This window comes from Sminthopsis crassicaudata, chromosome 3 (genome assembly GCF_048593235.1).
Source record: "Sminthopsis crassicaudata isolate SCR6 chromosome 3, ASM4859323v1, whole genome shotgun sequence".
Taxonomy (NCBI): Eukaryota; Metazoa; Chordata; class Mammalia; order Dasyuromorphia; family Dasyuridae; genus Sminthopsis; species Sminthopsis crassicaudata.
In genome coordinates this window covers 212,417,395-212,423,394 of record NC_133619.1, presented here as the reverse complement: position 1 = coordinate 212,423,394, position 6,000 = coordinate 212,417,395, and positions in this window count along the sequence as shown.

Below are 6,000 nucleotides of genomic sequence, written 5' to 3'. Positions count from 1 at the left end.
TCTGGATGTCACAAATATTTTGTAACCTAGGGTCAGAGAAGGTAACTAAGGATTAGAAAAAATACAGACCATTTTTGTATTGGTGTCTCTGTAAGCTCCATACATTTGTACAGGAGAAAATTACTATTAAAAAGATAGAGATCTATGTTCCCTATACCAGAGTTTTTAATCATGGTGTCCATGAACTTAAAAAAAATTGATCACTGCCTTTTTGATATATAATAAGGACTTAATGAATATTTTATTCATTTCATTTTTTAGTTCTTTTATTTTTTTCTCTCTCTCTTTTCCCTATTCATAAAAAAGAAAGGAAAGGAAAAGAAAGAAGGAAAGAAAGAAAGAAAGAAAGAAAGAAAGAAAGAAAGAAAGAAAGAAAGAAAGAAAGAAAGAAAGAAAGAAAGAAAGAAAGAAAGAAAGAAAGAAAGAAAGAAAGAAAGAAAGAAAGAAAGAAAGAAAGAAAGAAAGAAAGAAAGAAAGGAAGGAAGGAAGGAAGGAAGGAAGGAAGGAAGGAAGAAAGAAAGAAAGAAAGTAGGAAGGGAAGGGAGAGAGGGAGGAAGGGAAGGGAGGGAGGAAGGGAAGGGAGAGAAGAAGGGAAGGGAGAGAAGAAGGAAGGGAAGGAAATCCTGTATCATATCAACAGAAGAATCCAGGAGGGAAAGATCCTGATAGTGGCCATGTCTAAAAATGAATTCTCTATTCTGCATTAGTCCATTAGCACTCATTCATGAATTAGGTAATCTTCTTCTTTACCAGTCCTAGGAAAGAAGGAAAGGTCAGAAGGAGGGAAGGAAGAAAGGAAGAAACAAAGAAGAAAATTATATTATGATATAAGCAGAATCCAGAAAAACAATTCTGAAGTTGGCCTTCTCTAAAAATTATTTCTTTATTTTGCATTAGTTCATCACCTCTTATTCATTAATTGGATAGCATTCTTCTTTATCAGTCCTATGAAATGATGATTATTTAGTTGATCAAAATACTCAAGATTTTTTAATAGGTTGTTTTTACAATATTGATGCTATTACACACATTGTTCTTCTGAGTCTGCTCACTTCCCTGTATCAGTTCATGCAAGCCTTCTCAGGATTCTCTGAAACCATCTTTCATTTCTCATTACATTCATATAGCAAAATGTGTTTAGTCACTCTCCTTTTAAAAGCAGTATTTCAGTGTATTTAGCCTCCTTTGCAGTTTTATTTATTTGTTTGTTTATTTGTTTAAAAACATTCTAAGAAGGGATCCATATGCTTAACCAAGTTGCCAAGGGTGTATATGACACACAGTAAAAAACTTTGGGAACTATATTTACTTTTTTGGATGATGATTTGTGATAAATGAACATTGATGAAATTTCAAAAATCAGACTCTTTCAGCATCTAATGAGCAGGCAAACGCATATACATACCTATAACTAACCAAGGTGAAGGACTGATTGAAAACCATTGGTCTAGAATACATTTGTATTTGTTGTTAGAGATCCTAGATGTGAATCCTGTTTCTATTATTTACTTGGAAATCATCTCTTTAGACCTCATCATAATCAGATTACTTTAAGTCTATGTCATCTAAGCTCAACTTCTGTTATAGAATATCAGGTTACTCCCTAAAAGGGGAATTTTAAGATGCTGATATATGAAACTAGAGAATAGGTTATATAATATCTAAGGTCCCATCAGCTCTAAAGTCTATGAAACTCCAAAGAGGAGAATTGCTACAAGATGTTTGGAAGAACAGAGTGAACATAAAAAGTTATTATTTAATAATGTTGGCACAAACAATGGTCTCAGATATAGAAGAAGCTTGATTACCTAATTTGATGAGTAATAGATGATGGGGAAAGGGTGATTCAGGGACAGGGATAAAAAAACCAACAAATAGAATAAATAACAACTGACTAAGAGTATTCCAGTCTTACAACAACCCCCAATAGGTAGTACTATATATATATATATATATATATATATATATATATATATATATATATATATATATATATATATATATCAGTGGAATCAAACTCAAATAGAAATAAACTATTAGTGATTCATAAGGTTCCCTATATTGCTTTTTGACTTAGAAAACCACAAATTACCATCATCTATGTTTTGTTGTATTATAATTTATTTTGTTAAACATTTCTCATTTTACATTTTACATATTTTAATGTTAACATTTGAATCTAGCTTTAATATTCACATTTGAATCTAGTTTCAACAGCACTTTAGAGTGTAGCTCTCAGACTGAATGTTTGACATTTGTATTATAGACATCACCATTTCAAAAATAAAAAAGAAAGATGGAGAGATTAAGTTGTTTATATAACTAGCATTTATGTAGCACATTAAGGCTTAAGATTTGTCAAATAGTTTTAGTTATGTTAACTTATTTGATTATCACAATAACTCTGTAAGATATTATTATCCCCATTTTACACATAAGGAAACTGAGGCACGCAAAGGTTAAAAGTCTTGCTCAGTGTCACACAGCTAATGAATATTTCATGTACAATTTTAACTCAGGTCTTCAATATTCCCTATTCTTTATGCTATCTACTAGGCCCCCTAATGGCCACAATAATAACACAATTATTAAACATAAGCCAAGTTCAAATTCATATCTTCCCAGCCACAGGTCCCTAAATCTATCCACTACACTGCCTTGCCTCTTAAATGAATGGCCCTTATAATGCTGGATTAATACCTGGCAAAGATTTGCATTAGCTGGTATTGGAAATGCTTCTTTCCAGATTGCAACTAATGAAATGTTTGAAAATGGGACTTTCACTTGAATTCATTATATTCTGCTAAGAATGACCCATGGGAAGCATTTAAATAGGTAACAGTACAAAACATGGAGCATTGCTGATTTCTAAAAGGTGTCATAAAAGTATCATTCATCATTATGGTCAAATGTGTAAGGAAATGGTCTTTTCATTACATTTGGGGAGTATGTGTTTGGAAAGACATTCTAAGATAAGGAAAAGGAAGTTGATCCAATATTATGTTTTAGCCATATCTTAGCTCTCCAAATAGTCTAAAAGATGCCTGAGAGAAATCCCCTTTGTTGTAAGATCCACGGCCCTATGGGAACTTACCAAAAAAGCAACACTCATCCTCAGAGATCACAGATGCCCTTGCCATACTAATACTGTACGTATTTATTTCCTGGCTTCAGATCTTGTGAACTTCTATTTCCATTCTGTGCTTGTCCACCTGATGCAGCCCTAATGGGCTCCAGATGCCTGCTGGGGCATTTCAGGGCTGCTGCCAACACAGACAGAAAAGAAACAGGCTAGAAAACTAGGATTACAAATTGGAATCTGGAAGTAGACCTTAACAGAGAAAATTGATAATTTCTAGGAAGCGGTCAATAAATATTAATTGACTTGAATAAGGAGGAACTTAAGGATATTTAGATATCTAAGGTAGGCAGAAAGATCTCAAGTGCTTGACCTTCTCTCGCTTCTCTGGCTTTCTTCGTCTCCATCACCTTCTTCAAGAAGGCTTTCCTCATCCTTTTTAATCTTAATGCCTTCCCTCTGAGATTATCTCCGCTTTATCCTATCTATATCTTCTTTGTACATTGTCATTTACATACTATTTCCTCCATTGGACTGAAGGAAGTGCCAGTCTTTGTATCCTGAGCACTTAACCCAGTGCCTGGTAACTTTATAAATGCTTTGTTCTCTTGACTTCAGAAGTGAAACAGCATAGCTCAGTAGAAAAGGCATTGGATTTTTGTACTAAAGACTGATTAGAGGGGAGATCAGGATTCCTTTGATTTATATATCTAATTTTGGGAAAACATTAAAAACTCCAACTCAATTTCATTCTCAACTTCAGTTGTTTGGTTTTTTGGTTTTTTTTTTCATGTGTAAAATGAAGATGATATTTGTATCACTTATTTCAGGGGGTTGTTGTGAGGCAAACACTGTGTAAATCCAAACTGTATATATATAATTTATTATTGTTAACATCTTGAAAAGCCTGTGCATACAATGGAGAAAATTAGCAGATTGGGAAGAATTGGGGAGGTCATTAGAAAAGCTACTTTTGATGACCTTGTCCTCCCTCTGGCCAGTGCCTCCATTGGAGGTACAATCAACAATTTGATCTTCTGCCCTCAATTAGGCCTTTTCCTAAATGTTTTTTCCTGCATTTTGGAGAACAGTTCAAAGAAGCCAGCAGGGAGACCACTTTGGGCCTACCTCTTCTAGTGACCCACAGAATAAGTCTTGAATACATTTGGGCTAGATTTTGGTGATTTATTAATTTTACATATTTGGAGATAGGCTTTCTTAATATAGCATATAAATCTGTGTGACTATACACATATTTATGGAAGAACCGTTTAGAAAAATGTATCATGGAACTTCTGGGGGGAGAGAAGAGGCCACAGAGAGTAATGGTTGTCTTAGTCTATCTTCCAGTATTGTCCTTTAGGGAATTTTCAAACTCCATATTTTTTTCCCCTAAAAAAAATTTGAAAGGAAATTTTTCTTCATCTGGTTCCTTCACTATTGTCTCCTTCCTTCTTTCCCCATCCCATTAATCTACCTCCCTGGGGAGCAACGCAGTTCAAATCATACATGGAAAAAGAGATCTGGTCTCTTCTACAAAACCAGAACAAAATAGAGAAGTAGGTCCCCTTATGCCCCTAAGAGAGCTAGAAAACAGGGCCCTATCTAGCAGCAGTCTCAATGGTAACCTGCTTTGTGCCCCTCTAATGGGAAATGTGTTTCTTTGGCTCTGCAGAAAGGTCACACACATGTGCCATGACAGCAGCTAGTCTACCCAGCCATGACAGCAGCTAGTCTACCCGGCCCTGAAAGCTTTCAACTGTTGAGTTACTCATCATTTTCTGTTATGTTCAATAGTTTGTCACAGAATCTGGATATGAAAAGGGCAAAAAAAGCCCATGCTTTGCCTGGGGAGTGGGGTGCAGGTTGGAAGGCTGTGCTCAGTCCTTCCTGTGGCTGGGGAGGGTCTAAAAAGATCAGAGCAAATAAGGGAGGCCATGCAAAGCAGTGAGCCTTGTTCATTTTCATTTGTGATATGATCGGAAGCCACAGTTAATGACATTGGGCACGTCTCCTCCCCCAGTTAACTGACAATTTGATTATGCTACTTTTCAGACTAGTGTCAGGGAAATGCATTTTGGGTGAATTACCCTTAATAAGAAATATGAGGGAACTATGAATCTTACATTCCAGCCTGCCTAACATGGCACCAGCTGCACAAGTTTATTCTTCTTGTCTTCTTTTCTCTTTCTTCCTTCCTGCAGAAACAAAACAGTCCAGATCTGCAGAAGTCACAGGTAGAACATTAATCAAAAGCACAGTGGGAATCTGAAAGTCATTCCTGCCACAGGAAATTCTCAGGGCAGGATGCTACATTATTCAGGTCTGCCCATAAACTTACATAAAAACAAGAATTTTTGAGGAGGAAAAAAGACAGACTAGTTTAACTGGAACCTAATAGTGGGACCAAAATACTCCATGGGACTATATGCTGTTAAATTGTGCTAAACTACATTGTAACTGGTTTGGGGTTTTTTGCGTTTTTTTTTTCTTTAAAAGAGCTATCTGGATTTTAGTAATAGTTTATATTGAAGACAGATAGATCGATCAATAGACAGATAATAGATAAAGAAAAAAGAACTAGAAATAAATGAGAGAGATGATGTTGATAAGCAGGAATAAAAAGGCATGGACAGAATTAGAGATGAGAGAGAAAGACAGCTATATAGACACAGAGATAGATATAGATAGAGAAATAGATGAAGAGATAAGAGATGGAGATAGAAATAAAGATGATGATATATACAGATATAGATATATATATATACAGACATAGATATATACAGAAAAATGGAAATATATAAAAGAAATAGATAAGAGCTAGATGTAGAATTAGAGATAAGCAAACAGATAGAAATAGATAAGTAGAAATAGAGATGGTTATTAATATCTACATACATATACAGTTCTCCATTGTTCCA